This window comes from Natator depressus, chromosome 26 (genome assembly GCF_965152275.1).
Source record: "Natator depressus isolate rNatDep1 chromosome 26, rNatDep2.hap1, whole genome shotgun sequence".
NCBI lineage: Eukaryota > Metazoa > Chordata > Testudines > Cheloniidae > Natator > Natator depressus.
In genome coordinates, this window is record NC_134259.1 from 12,830,513 (window position 1) to 12,846,612 (window position 16,100).

Genomic DNA, 16,100 nt, shown 5'->3' on the forward strand with positions numbered 1-16,100 from the left:
ACCTACAATTCCTGGAGAGAGAAAGATACCAAGAATGGCATTAGGGCCTCGGCCGTCTGGCCTGTGGGTCTCGCTCTCTCTTCAAAATTCAGAGTAAAGGAGGAATGCCGGAGAAGAGGAAGTATTTCATTGAAAGCAATGATTGGAATTTGGTGTGGTCTGCAGCTCTTTGACAGGTCTGGCTATTTATTTGGTTATTTAAAACTAGGGGTGTGAGCCAGCAGTTAAAAAACAATGTGAATCCAGAGTCACTCCAGATTTACAGTGGTGGACAGTGACTTAGGGCCTGATCCTGGAATAAGATTGCAGCACATGCATGAAGCTCCATTGATGACACCGAGGCTCTGCCCACCCTGAGCCTATTGCAGGATCGAGTCTTTATCAGAGTGGAAGTGAACAGAATTTGGCCCACCTGTGTGGTGCAAATCCAGAGCACCTCCACGGACTTCAGAATCGCACCTCTGGTTTTACACTGGTAGAAAAGAGCTGGATGTGGCCCAGAGTCTGAATTACATACCAGCATGTCAGCACCATTGTCACATTATTCTCCCTTCTATTAGGGCTGTCAACTTAATTCCAGCATTCTGCTATTGCGTCCCACCCATCCTAGAGTTATTGCACTAAAGTCACTGGAGTGCCTCCAGGTTTACACCGGCGGCACACGAGAGCAGAGCAGAGACAGACCCGCCAATCCCACAGAACGGCCCTGATCCCGCTGCCGTTGACACCAGCAGTAAAGCTCCCCGTGACGTCAGCAGAAGCACGTCCAGTATGGTGGCTGTAGTGGGACAGATGCTCAGTTGGTGTATGCCGGAAGCCCGACTCCAGTGAAGTCATGGGGCTAGGCAGACATGTACCACCTGGGATCTGTCCTGAGATTTAGCAGGATGTTAAAGAACAAAATACCCCCCCGCCAGTCAAACAGGCCTAATCCTACGAACTCTCACGCCTTGAGCATGCCACGCTCAGCGCTCGCAACTTCCCTGGGCCTACTTGTGTACTTGCCTAATCCACGAGTACACAGGAGTAGCACATATAGGCAAAGAACAAGAGAACAAGCAGTTACAGGGGTGTTGAACATGCATGTGCAATGAATAGGCATCAGATTTCAGACCCAAGTCCAGTATATGGGGGGTCCCATTGACTTTAATGGCAATTCTGCATCTAAGAGGCTGGAAAAATCACAATAGCACCCAGCTGAGGATCGGGGTCCATTGTGCTCAACACTGTACAAACGTGTAGTAAAAAGACAGTCCCTGCTGGAGAGATCTTGCAACCTAGGGTTACGGCAGGATACGGCCGATGGATGAAATAGACAAACCCGGGTGCCAATGGTGAATTGGGATTATTAAACAGCATTAGTAACAGATTTAGTTTACTCAAACCAGATGGAAATGACAGCACTCAGATCCCAGTGCTGGGTCTCCAGGGCAGACACACAAATGTACATCAATAGCAGAGTCCTCCTAGCTGGAAAATTCAGCTTCCCCATCACTCAAATGACAACAGTCCATTAACTGGCATGCTGAACGACGCATTCGGCTTCTCTCTTTTTGCCTCCCCCCAGAGTAGATTTTCTATCATCTATTTATAAAGCGCACACGGGTATGTCTCTTTCTAGCATTATAAAGTGCTCTCCTATAGCCTGTGGGTGACGCCGCCCACTGAGAGAGACAGCTGGGCAACACTTACATGGGACTCCAAAACAAATGAGAGTCATTTATAAATATGAAGGGATCTCACCTCTGTCACTTTGTAATAGGGGACTGCGGTGAACTGGCTAATACATACCATTGTCTGCTGCTGGACTGATTCAGAATGGCTCAGTTGTGTGACACTGGCCCCATACTGCTAAAAGCTAAGTGGAGAGTCTCGTTTAGCTCACAATGGTAGGAGTCAGTGCTCTTAGAGCACAGAAGATCTAAGGTCCATAGCACGAGCTCCAAATAGATACGAGAGGCTTTCACACATCACAGCGATGAAGGTCCCATGCTCTTAAACACTAACTCAACATTTCTTGGAAAGTGGATTTATTATAGTGCCCAGGCAAGGAAATTTACTATTTCAACCCCCTTGCCGCAGCTTCTGCTGCGCTGGAATGTCTGTTGTCCCGCCGGCTGCCTCTCTGAATAAAAAAATGCTACGGCCCCATGCACCATCTCGGATCTGACCATTGCATAGCTCGCAGGGCCCGTTCAGTAGAAGAATGGGGTAGTTCTAAGTACCTCAGAGTACTTCCTGCCATGGTTTCGGCACAAGGTGGGGCCACCTTGCAGTCTTCTGATTTCTCAAGCCCTTGAGCCAAGCCTCCTTGAATCCTGCAACCGCTGGATGCTTTCAGCTGTAGTTCAAGGGCATTGTGACTTGTAGCTCCACCAGACAGACATATAGACAACTCCGTAGGGGAGGGAATCTCTTTTATTGGACCAACTTCTATGGGTGAGAGAGACACGCTTTCAAGCCACCCGGCACCCTTCTTCAGGGCTGGGAAAGGCAGACGCTGGTCCAAGAAAAGGGATGACCTCCCCCACCTTGTCTCGCTAATATCCTGGGACCGACACGGCCAGAAACTACACTGCATGAAGCTCCAGTGATGGTTAGGTGAGAATCAGGAGCTTCCACAAAGTGTTTGTCCACGCCACCCTTCTGTCGCCATCTTCACTTCCTAACGGACTGCTAGTCCATGGTATCTGATGTCCTCCTTCAGGCAACGGCTAATGCTGGATTCCTCAGATGACAGCATGAATCTCCCTTAAATAGAGTTCACTTTGCCGATGCCATGGGAGTCATTTCTCCATGAGCCCGGCTGCTGATCATTAGCATCTGCTGGAGCAGCTGGACTGATAAATCCTTGGCATTTGGTTGTAGCTGGTGTCATTGAAGAGGTGTTTCTTGTTTGCACAGGCCCAAGCTGTGAGATCCTTTTAAACTGAGTGTTTCCCAGGCAAAATCCTATTGACGTCAATGGGAATTTGCCAGAGCAAACACCATCGGCATGATTCCGAACTCGCTTATACCGGGGGATGCCAGGGGAATTCCACTGCTGCAAAACCAGCTCAAGTGAGGGAAGAATCAGCTGTCCAGCCACAAGCGAATGAGGACCACAACAGCCAGTGTGTCGTCTCCTCCCGGAGCCCAAAGACTTAAATGCCCAGGGTGATTCCCATCTTACCTGCGCTAAGTTTTAGTCTGTGGCCGCAAAAGAGCCAACATCTTGACTTAACAAGACCTGGCTCTTACATCGTCCTCTTCATCAAAGCACTTTATAAAGGGGCTCAATTCGTTACCCCCATCTTACAGATAGGGGAAACTGAGGCACAGGGCAGTGAAGTGACTTGTCCACGGTCAGCAGCCAAGCTGGGAACAGAACCCAGGTCTCCTGAGACCCAGCCCATTGCTCTATCCACTAGGGATGACTGCAGCTTGCAGCAAACAGGAGGGAGGGTGCTCACAGAGACCCAGAGTAAGGAGTGCTGACTGGCAAATCAGTGAATGTGCTTAATCGATCCTCCCCATTACCTGGGAAGGAAGGGGGTGCATCTTGAGGGGAAGAACAGGGGATGGAGCCATCTTGCAAATGACTTTGAATAGTTTTGTCCTGGATGCAAATGACCCCACTAGTAGGTCTGACATCACACCAGCTTCTAGGCCTAGCTGCAAGCATTGGATCACCCACTGGAGAGCTGGGAATCTCCCTTTCCAATCGTATAAAGTTCCCACTTTTAATCCTTGTCGTTCTGAAAGAGATCAGATTTAAAGCCCTCATTGGCCTGGGACCAAACATGGCCCTGGCTTGGGCCGGCCAGCAGTGGAACGGTTTCGGTGGCAGATGGGATGGAACGGGAAAGAAAGCATTTTGGATTCTTTGGAGCTGCTCAGAGATCTGGCTGCTCAGAAGGAGTTCTAGGGGAAGCCGCTTACTTGGTTGAATGTAGACGAGACGGTGCTTTGAGATCCTTGGAAGAAAGGCACCCGTGGAAGGAAAATGTTATTTTCTATTATAAATAGCTCCGTGTCCAGGAAGTGTTGATGGTGGCCATGTAAACGTTGACACTAATTATTCTCTGCCAGAAGAGGAGTCAAGTTAATTGCCACAGTCAAAATATTTCCACACAAAGAGAGCTTGCTTTTAAATCACAGGAGCTGCCGCATATGCCCAGTGACGCTAGTTCAGAGGATCTGAAACTAATTGGAACGCAGGGCAGCTGGTGTAATAAATAACACAGCACTCCGATCGACGGGCAACGTAGGGGAACATGCTGCCTTTGTGAAGTACTTAATAAGCTGGCAGCTAGATTCTACGCTATTCATGAAAGTGAAAGGGGAGGCAGTGTGGCCTAGTGGATAACATTATGGCTTGGCAATCAGGAGACCTGGATTCTATTCCTGGTCTACTCAGTGACCTAGGCAAGTCACAGCCTCTCTTTGTGCCTCAGTTTCCCCACACGTAAAATGGGGGTTATACAAGAGCTAGGTTATTAATAGGACATAAAAAAAGCCAGGCTCAGGGAGCAGCTGGCTCAGGGGATTGGCCCCAGAGCTTGTCATTTCTAGGTTAGTGCTTGAACTCCATCCAAACCACTGGGTGTTCAGTGTCCTGTGTGAAACAAAGGGTGGGGTTTTTTTGCAACAGGGGGAGGGGAAGAGTCTCAATCCAGATCATGGCAGACAAGTGACCCACCACCGAACACTAGCAGAGCTATAATGTGTATGTTGGTAGCACCGAGGTGCCCTGGTCATGGACCAGGCCACCAGAGTGCTCGGCACGGTACAACCACAGAACTGGCCCTGCCCCCAAGAGCTCACAGCCTAGGAGATGCCCCCTTCTGCTGCCAGTCTCAGGAGAAATACCACGACCTGAACTCCCCGGTCCTCCCCAGAATGGATCCCTCCAAGGTGGAAGGAGGTATATGAGCAGAGCCCTGTTATGGGGATGGATAAGGAACTGAGTCTCTAGCGCTGACAAGTTTCAGAGTAGCAGCCGTGTTAGTCTGTATCCGCAAAAAGAAAAGGAGGACTTGTGGCACCTTAGAGACTAACAAATTTATTTGAGCATAAGCTTTCATGAGCTACAGCTCACTTCATCAGATGCATGCAGTAGAAAATACAGTGGGGAGATTTTATATACACAGAGAACATGAAACAATGGGAACGAGAGTGATCAGGTAAGGTGGGCTATTACCAGCAGAGGCGGGGGGGGGGGGGCGGAAATAATAATCAAGGTGGGCCATTTCCAGCAGTTGACAAGAACGTGTGAGGAGCAGTGGGGGGGGGGGGGAGGGAGAGAAATAAACATGGGGAAATAGTTTTACTTTGTGTAATGACCCATCCACTCCCAGTCTTTATTCAAGCCTAAGTTAATTGAGTCCAGTTTGCAAATTAATTCCAATTCAGCAGTCTCTCGTTGGAGTCTGTTTCTGAAGGTTTTTTGTTGAAGAATTGCCACTTTTAGGTCTGTAATCGAGTGACCAAAGAGATTGAAGTATTCGCTGACTGGTTTTTTAATGTTATAATTCTTGACATCTGATTTATGTCCATTTATATCTCTACGTAAAAGAATAAATGGACACAAATCAGACTTACCAGATCACTCTTGTTACAGTCTGTATGGTAACACCCATTGTTTCATGTTCTCTGTGTATATAAAATCTCCCCACTGTATTTTCCACTGCATGCATCCAATGAAGTGAGCTGTAGCTCACGAAAGCTTATGCTCAGATAAATTTGTTAGTCTCTAAGGTGCCACAAGTACTCCTTTTCTTTCAGTGCTGACAATGTGACACCTTTCCTGAGCACTAAAGGCTCCTACCCACAAGGTGTCAGGTGCCCCCTAAAGATCCTGGGAATCTAGGGGCTGCCACAGTGGGGATTGAATTGGGGACCTCCCGAGCCAGAAGCACACGGTAGGCAACCAAGGCTGCATTGCACAGGGGTCTAATAACACCTGTCCTCTAGGGAATCAGTAACACAGGCTCACCAGTGAGCTACACAGCCTCTTCTCCTCACTGGCATCTAGGGCGCTCAGCATCTGGCAGGATCAGACCCTGGGCACACATGAACTAAGAAAATCCCCTGAGCAGGAGCAAGTCATAGACTCGTAAAACTGGAAGGGACAGTGTCACAACAGATACCTCCCCAGACCTGCTTCCCCCCCCCCCACACCTGCATGTGGCACAGAGGAAGCCCTCGAGAGCAGCCAGCTCCCTGCCGCAGCTGGTCATCAAAGGGGACCTGCAAGCCAGCAGAGGCACCAGTACCTTCCCGTCTACGCAGGCGCGTGGCCTGCCAAGCCAGCCGAGGTTACGGTTGTGACACCTCTCTCCTGATCTCCTTCCTCCCCTTTGCCTTGCAGAGCACCGAGTACTCCAGCTGCTGGAGGAGCTCTTGGCAAGCTCATAATGAAGCCCCACGGCCTTCACGGAGCCAGCACGAGATCCAACCAGATGCGGAGAAATTCCCCGCTGCCTTTTTAAGGGAAACGTGCCTGTTGCACCGGAGAGAGGAGGGACCCTGCTTGTGAGTGCAGCAGGGCGAGAGAGAGAGAAAGATCGCTGGGAGGGCAGGGTGCAGCACATCCAGGGAGAAAGCAGGAGCTCCCAGCGAGGAAAGGCAGCTGCTGGCACTCAGGAGAACAACATTTGTCTTTGATTAACAAACAGTCCAAGCAGTTTTCAAACACTGACAGTCAAGGGAAGGCAGCTGTGAGCCCTGGTTTACAGATTGGGAAACAGGTATGGGAAGGACAGGGCCCAACTCCCCCGCCGCCCCCAAAAGCAACCACTGATGTCAGATGTTTGGATTTTGGGGAGCCCGGCTTGCGACCCCTCGGGCCTGATTCTCAAGTGCTGAGCACCAGTGACTCCAGTCAGCGTCGAGGGGAGTGGCAGGTGCTCGGCACCACTGGACATGAGACTCGGGGGCCTGGTGTGGGGCACCCCACGTCTATTGCGGGGTCCAAAAAAATCAGTGGCCTCTTCTGAAAGTTTGGCTCTAAGTGACTTTCCCGAGGGCACAGGGGTGGGAGGGGGGAAATAAACTTCAAAGGCAGGAGAAGCAGGGCTGAGTTTTGGCTCTGAGTGGCACTTGCTGTCTTCTGCCCTACGTTAAGCCCACACCCAGCCCCCTGAGATGTGATCTAGCTAGTGGTGACTGGTCTAGAGCTGGAGCGTGCTCAGCCTTGGCTAACGCGCTTGCCTTTAGAAATAAAGGTCACAGGTTCAATCCCTGCTGGTCTAGCCAAACCAAATAGCCCAGCTTACACCGTCGTGCAGAGGTGGGCAAACTATGGTCCGCGGGACCGTCCTGCCCTGCCCCTGAGCTCCCGGCCAGGGAGGCTAGCCCTCATCCCCAGCCCTGGAGCCTCAGCGCGATGCGCCACCAGCGCTCTGGCCCACCGCTCCTGCCAGGCAGCGCATCGTCATGGTGGGTTGGGTAAGGGACAAGAGGTCCCGGGGGGGGAGTCAGGGGATGGGGGGGGCGGTTGGATGGGGCAGAGGTTCGGGGGGGGCAGTCAGGGGACAGGGAGTGGGGGGGTTGGATAGGGGCTGGGGTCCTGGGGGGTGGTTAGGGGCCGGGGTCCCAGAAGCAGGTGGTCAGGGGACAAGGAGCATTGGATGGGTCAGGGATTCTGAGGGAGGTGGGAAGGGGGAGGGGGCAGATGGGGGTCAGGGGCCAGGCTCTTTGGGGAGGCACAACCTTCCCTACCCAGCCCTCCATACAGTTTCGCACCCCGATGTGGTCCTCGGGCCAAAAAGTTTGCCCACCCCTGCCCTAGTGCGTCTGAAAGAATCTTCTCTCGCTATCCACTAGCTACTAGAGCCACCCGTTTCCAGCCTTTAGCACCAGTATGGGACTATTTCTTTGCAGCTGCTCCCTGGAGTAGCCCCACCAGTCATCCTGAGCTGGGCTGAGCAACTGACAAGTAAAACTCGACTAAAAAAAAAAAAAATCGGTACCAAGCTCCAAGGAACCTTGTGAGATTCCTGGGATAACCTGCCCATTAGTCCTCTTGGTCTAGCAGATAGGGGCTCTGGCCTGGAAGTCAGGAGACTCAGAGACTTTAAGGCCAGAAGAGACCATCATGATCATCTGTCTGAGCTGCACATCACAGGCCACAGAACCTCGCCCACCCACACCTGTAACAGACCCCGAACCTGCAGAGTCACTGATGCATGGCGAGGCTTTCAGCAAAACTCTCTGCCTGTGAGCATCTTCTCTGTTCAGACCGTAAGCTCTCTGGGGTAGGGGCTGCTTATCACTATGTACAGCACCAAGCACAATGGGGCCCCGGCCAGGCACCTGTGGCTGCTGCTGCTGCAATACAAACAACAAACAGCAGCTTTGTTGTTACTGTTGGCAAAGCCGAGGCGCAGGCTGGGATGTGAGCCCTTTTCTCCACTTTGACTGCATTGAAGGAGCAGCAGAGCTGGCTAGAGCGAGGGCGGAACAGAGCGGAGCAGGGTCTGGGGCTGTGCTAACCGCGCGTGGAATGCTAGCCCCAGGATCACAAAAGGTCCAGCCAACGTTCATTAGAGCCTCACCCACTGCCTGGAAGATCAGTGCTAATTACATCCAGTTCGCCAAGCAGGGAGGTGATCAGCAACCTGCCGATATTTACCCAGTGAGTCAAGAGCAGAACAAGAACCCAGGAGTCCTCGCTCCCAGTCTGCCCACCTCTAACCACAAGAGCCACACGTCCCTCCCAGCCTCAGAAACCCAGAGATCTGAGTCTTAGGCACCCTTTTCCCTCCCCAGAGCTGGAAATAGAACCCAGGAGTCCTGGTTCCCAGCTCTCTGCTGCCCCTACAGAAGAGTTCATTATACTTGTTATTCTCTAGCCCGGTTACATGTCAAAATATGCCCTAGCTAGCACCAAATTTCTCCCCTGCTCCCTTACTGCGTTGCACACCACACCTCGCCTGCGTGCCCAGAGCCACGCCAGAGGCTAAAGCGAGTCCCAAAAGGAGGAGGAATTCAGGGCAGTCGCTCTGCTCCACAAGAGCTAGTCTAAACAGAGAGACACGCGCAAACAATCGCATCTCCCCGCGGAGCCCCCGTGCCTGTGTGAATCCCAGCAGCCCATGAGGTCTCCCTGAAAACTGAAGGCTTCCCCCAACCCCAGCTAGGCCCTGCGAGAGACAGACACTGCAAGAGAGTCCTGTCCTGCAATTAAAGGCTGCTCGGAGAAACTGCCGCCCAGTCACTGATGCCAGGTTTACACTGAACAGCATCCAAAGATGAGGTCACAGAGGCAGAGGGTTGCCATATATGACATTACCGGGAGGGAAAAAAGAAAAAGCTTTTAACAGAAGGCAGCAGCTGTGCACATGCGTCGCACAGCTGGACACTGCTCTACGCCCAAGGTGGGGGATTTAGGAGTCTTCAATGCCAGTGGAACTGCTTCCCTCCCTACTTGATTCACAGAGGATGTGAGCCTATTCCAGGCCCAACTAGGGTGCTTTAGCCCAAGCTGTAGCAGCTCATGTGCGTAGCTTTGGAGGGCCCCGGTTTGATCCCCGTATGGCATCCAGGGCGCACTCTTTAGGGAAAGCCTGGCATAAAGAGACGCATTGCAGAGAAAGGGCTGGATCGTGCCCAGAAGGGGAGCTGGGTTTAGAGATCAACAGCCAGGTTTTTCCCAAAGAGCTTGGCCACACTGGGTGCATTTGGGAGTGCTGAGGCATTCTGAAAGCGGCCCATCAGCATCACCGTGGGGGCTGCTCACTTTTGTAAAAAAGAAATCTGGCCCTCACTGATGGGAGCTGAGCTCTTTTGCAAACCTGGTGCTTGATTGTGGCTGCCGAGACCTTGAAAACCTGCCCTAGGGAGGCTCTTGCTAGGAGAGCATCCAAAACCACCAGAGCCCGTTGTGTAGCCTGCTAGTTTCTCCCGTGGTTAGGCAAGGCTTGATGCCCAGTGGTGCTGAGTGACCAGAGCTACTCTCAGATTCAGCGGGGGTTGCAGATGCTCAGTACCTCTGAAGAAGTGGGAGTATGCTAATAAAGTTTGCGGATGATACAAAGCTGGGAGGTATTGCCAATTTAGAGAGAGACCGGGATATCATACAGGAAGATCTGGATGACCTTGTAAACTGGAGTAATAATAATAGGATGAAATTTAATAGTGAGAAGTGTAAGGTCATGCATTTAGGGATTAATAACAAGAATTTTAGTTATAAGCTGGGGACGCATCAATTAGAAGTAACGGAGGAGGAGAAGGACCTTGGAGTATTGGTTGATCATAGGATGACTATGAGCCGCCAATGTGATATGGCCGTGAAAAAAGCTAATGCGGTCTTGGGATGCGTCAGGCGAGGTATTTCCAGTCGAGATAAGGAGGTTTTAGTACTGTTCTACAAGGCACTGGTGAGACCTCAGCGGGAATACTGTGTGTAGTTCTGGTCTCCCATGTTTAAGAAGGATGAATTCAAACTGGAACAGGTCCAGAGAAGGGCTACTAGGATGATCGGAGGAATGGAAAACCTGTCTTATGAAAGGAGACTCAAGGAGCTTGGCTTGTTCAGCCTAACCAAAAGAAGGTTGAGGGGAGATACGATTGCTCTCTATAAATATATCAGAGGGATAAATACCGGAGAGGGAGAGGAATGATTTAAGCTCAGTACCAATATGGACACAAGAACAAATGGATATAAACTGGTCATTGGGAAGTTTAGACTTGAAATTAGACGAAGGTTTCTAACCATCAGAGGAGTGAAGTTTTGGAATAGCCTTCCAAGGGAAGCAGTGGGGGCAAAAGACCTATGTGGCTTTAAGATTAAACTCGATAAGTTTATGGAGGAGATGGTATGATGGGATAACATGGTTTTGGTAATTAATTGATCTTTAAATATTCATGGTAAATAGGCCCAATGGCCTGTGATGGGATATTAGATGGGGTGGGATCTGAGTTACTACAGAGAATTCTTTCCTGGGTATCTGGCTGGTGAATCTTGCCCATATGCTCAGGGTTCAGCTGATCGCCATATTTGGGGTTGGGAAGGAATTTTCCTCCAGGGCAGATTGGAAGAGGCCCTGGAGGTTTTCTGCCTTCCTCTGTAGCACGGGGCACGGGTCACTTGCTGGAGGATTCTCTGCTCCTTGAAGTCTTTAAACCACGATCTGAGGACTTCAATAGCTCAGACATAGGTGAGAGGTTTTTCGCAGGAGTGGGTGGGTGCGATTCTGTGGCCTGCATTGTGCAGGAGGTCAGACTAGATGATCATAATGGTCCCTTCTGACCTTAATATCTATGAATCTACAAGTCCGGTCATTAGTGACCACACCACTGTGTAAACTATCCTGAGGCTGCAACACTGGGGGAAGTTGAAAGGCAGCCCATGGATCTCTGCTAGGGTCACTCGTTCCGCTCCCCATTCATTCTCCCCTGTGCTGAGAAGCACTTGTGTGTGTGGGGGGGGAAATCTGTGGAAGAGGGGCGTGGCCTTTACCTCTGCAACCCACGCCTTCCCCGAGGATATCAGGGGGAAGGAAGGCAGGAGTTGGGTTTGATTCATTCACACCTTGATATCAGCATTCCCTCTAATTTTTGACAGGCCATATGCACAAAAAATTTCTTCTGTGCAAATTGTTGTGCTTCTGTGCAAATGTTTGTGTGCGCGGTGTTTCGCCGTGAGTGCAGCGTTTAGGATCTGTGTGCGCACGCACATGCCCACAGCTTAGAGGGAATAGTCCTCGAGATATGAAATCCCTGAAGGGTTTCTTGCATCCCTCCTTTACCATGAAACAGCTGCTAGACGTACCTGGAGAGAGTCTATACCCCAATACCAATGTACTACACAATCTAACGTATTCACCCTCACAACATCCCTTTGTTTAGACTCCTTGGGACACGGACTGTCTTTTTGTTCTGTGCTGGGCCACGCCTCAGGCTCCCAAGTGCGTCGGTAATACAAATATTACCCCTACTTAACAGAGGGGGGATTGAGATGCAGAGACTTGTCCAAAGTCACAGAGGAAGGCTTTCAGAGCAGGCATTCAACCCAGATCTCCTGAGTGCGCTAATCACTAGACCACCAGCTGGGAAGACTCAGGACTTGGAAGCAGTCTGGTAAGTCCTATGGTGCTCCCAGGTAGAAGGGATTCAGAGCTGCAAGTTTCAGGCTGTGACACACACAAGGAAAAGCCTCAGCTGGTTTTGAGGTTCTAAAAAACAGTGCAAGTAAACAGCAATGACATTAGCCACCTCCTCACCTGGGGCTTAGGCACGGCTTCCACTCGATGCCAAATATGGACCGAACACTCTTGCTTTCCATTGTTAGCCGCTCCTACAGCGGCTACCTTGCCCCAGCAGCAGGATGGTAGCAAAGATCTGACAGCACTTCAAAAAGGCTTGTGGGAAAGTCAAACGAATGCAATGGCTGGTCTACATGCCCATTTGAGTGATGTTGCAAGCCACATTTAAATGGCTGTAGAGTATCCATGTTCAAATGTGCACCTGGTTACTAAATTAGACTGGGGCAACTTGACCTCCTCTGTAAAATGCTTTGATATCTACTGATGAAAAGTGCTATAGCAGAGCAAGGCGGTGATGTCATCATGTGTGTAGACACAATATGAGAACTGGAGCCTCAAAGGCTACAGGAGATAGTGTCCCGAAGTCGCACGCTAAACTCTCTGTGAGGGTTTAGAGCATGCACTAACAACAGTCTCTGAAGAGACATTATGGATGACAATTTCCTAACTCAAACAAGTGTTGCAGCCAACATGGGGGATCTTGTTTTAACAGATACAGCACAAATAATTACAGAACTAAAAATTAATGGTACTTAGGTACAAGTAATAGTGACATGATCCCATTTATTATGTGAAAGCATAGTAATAAGTAATTAAGACCAGTAATATATATTTCTGGTGCTTTAACAGGGCCAATTTCATAAAGCTGAAAACAATTATGAGCCAAATCAGCTGGGAGGAAGAATTTAATCAGAAAAATGTGAATAATTGGGAAGCATTTAAGAACACCTTACCAGATGCCCCAAAAGCCATAAACCCACAGTTGAGGAAGAAGGCGGTACTAGATAAAAAAACGACCCGGTTTAGAGGGGAAGTGAAGGCAGCTATACAAAAATTAAAAAAGTACACAAGCAAACAGAAGAAAGGGGAAGTTGATAATAATGAATATAAATAAAAAGTTAGGAATTGTAGAAAATTGATAAGGGAAGCAAAGGGACACAAGAAGAAATCTGTGGTCAGCACAGTTAAGGACAATAAGGAGAAGTTTTAAAAATATATTAGGAACAAAAAGAATCCTAACAATGCACCAGTATTGGTCCACTACTAGGTGAAAATGTTAGAATTATCAATAATAATGCAGAAAAGGCAGAAGTGTTAAATAAATATTTCTGTTCTGTATTTTTTTGGGGGGGGGAATGACACTCATCATATGATAACACTCTTTCCATTTCACTAGTATCTCAGGAGGATGTTAAAGTTAGATATTTTTAAATCAGCTGGTCCAGATAACTTGCATTGAAGAGTTTTAAAAGAGCGGGTTAAGGAGCTTGCTGGACTATTAATGTTGATTTTCAATAAAAATTGCAGCACAGGGGAAGTTCCAGAAGACTAATGAAAGAATGTCATGCCAATTTTTAAAAAGAGTAAACGGGATGACCCAGATAATCATAGAAATGTCACCCTGACATCAATCCCAGGCAAGATAATGGAGCACTGATATGGGATTTGATGAATAAAGAATTAAAGGAGGATAATGTAATTAATGCCAATCGACATGGGTTTATGGAAAATAGATCCTGTCAAACTAGCTCAATTTTTTTTTAATAAGATTACAAGTTTGGTGGATAAAGGTATTGATGTAACATACTTAGACTTCTGTAAGGCATTTGACTTGGTACTGCATAACATTTTGATTAAAAAACTAGAATTATATAAAATTAACACAGCACAAATTAAATGGATTAAAAACTGGCTAACTGATAGGTCTCAAAATGTTACTGTAAATGAGGAATCGTCATCGAGTGGGTGTGTTTCCTGTGGGGTCCATCAGTGATTGTTTCTTGGCCAGACGCTATTTAACATTTTTATCAATAACCTGGAAGAAAACATTAAATCACCACCAATATAGTTTGGATAGGACTCAAAAATTTGGGGGAGTGGTAAATAATGAAGAGGACTGATCACTGATGCAGAGCCATCTGGATCACTCGGTAAACTGGACCTAAGCAAACAATGTAGGCCATACTTTCAGGATGGGTGACTTTATCCTGGAAAACTGTGACTGAAAAAGATTTGGGGGTTGTGGTGGATAATCAGCTGAATGTGAGCTCCCCGTGTAGCGCTGTGGCCAAACGAGCCAATGTGATCCTGGGATGCAAAAACATAGGAATCTCGAATAGGAGCAAAGAAGGTATTTCACATCTGTATTTGGCACTGGTGCAACTGCTTCTGGAATACTGTCTCCAGTTCTGGTGCCCACAATTCAAGAAGGATGTGGATAAATTGGAGAAAGTTTCATGAGAATGATTAAAGGATTAGAAAACCTGCCTTATAGTGATAAACTAAATAGATTGAGCTATTTGAGTGTAACAAAGAGAAGGTTAAGGGGCGACAATTACAGTCTATAAGTATCGACGTGGGGAGCAAATAGTACATAATGGCCTCTTCAATCTAGCCAAGAAAAGTATAACATGAGCCAATGGCTGGAAGCTGAAGCTAGACAAATTCAGACTGGAAATGAGATGTACATTTGAAATGGTGAGAATAATTAACCATTGGAACAATTTACCAAGGCTTGGGGTGGATTCTCTATTACCCACAATTTGTACATTAAGACGGGATGTTTTTCTAAAACCTCTGCACTAGGAATTATTGTGGGGATGTGCTCTGGCCGGTGCTATACAGGAGATCAGACTAGATTATCACAATGGTCCTTCTGATCTTGAAATCTACAGATCCCTGCCCCCAGAAGCTTCCCATCTACAAAGAAACAGTAAGTGTTCTTTTCAGATGGGGGACTAAGCTGGAGAGAGTAAGTGACTTGCCCAAGATCAAGGCCCTGAGACCAGGGCCCCATTTGTGCGAGGTGCTGTAGAGAGATTGTATGTTCCATAGGGCAGGGACTCTCTAAAGCAGTGATGCCCAAACTTTCCCTGTTGCGCCCTCCCCTTACCAGTCATGGAATCTGTCTGTGTCCCCCCATTACTGCACAGTTGGCTCAGCAGAAGAGCTTGGCGGAGGAGCTGTGGCTAGAGGTAGAGCTGGCATAGGGGCAGAGAGGGAATGAGGGCAGACCTGGGCTGGGTGCTGCTCCCTCCCTATCCCCACCTGCAGAGACTGGTCTGGGCCCTGGCACGTGTCCCCCCTAACATTCTTCTGTGCCCCCCTAGAGGGGCACGGCCCACAGTTTGGGGACAACTTATCTAAAGAGACAAGAATGACAAAAGGCAGGAGGGGAAACAAGCACAGAAAATGAAGCCACCTGCCCAAGGTGACACAATCCATCAGTGGCAGAACCAGGAATAGAACCTAGGTGTCCCGAGCTCCAGTCTCCCGCCTTCGCCACGAGACCACATTACCAACCAGACAAGCTTTTTTCTTCCAAAAATGTTCTCCTCTCTGAAAGAGCTTCTTGTCTGTTAAAGGTTGGCTTTTTTCTTTTTTTAAGCCCACTTAAATCATAACCTTGAATAGCCCTGCCACTGAGTCTGGTCAAGTAGCTTAGCCTTCAGCCCACTGGGTCCTCAACCACTGGAGTTTTAGCAGAGACAGAGCTGGGATAGCTGAAGGCACAGGGCAGACTGCATCCCTCCCAGAGCAGTTCAGCATCTGAGAATTTCTCAGAGGAACTGGTGGAATTGTATTCCAGAACCTCGAGCTAGCAGGCAGGGAATAGGTTATGCAGGAAGCCGGGATTTCGGTGCATACTAGCAAGGAGGACCACAGTTTAGGCGCATCCTTGCCTATTTGAGAGCAACCTTATAAGTCCCTAACAGGAAACAGAGACTAGTCACTGTGTGTGCCCAGGGTAGCAAAGATGTCTACTCTACCAAGTACCATTTAATCCTTAACAGGAGCTTTAACGCCTCCAAGACAGAATCTCTTGTTCAAAAATCCAACTCTGAACAC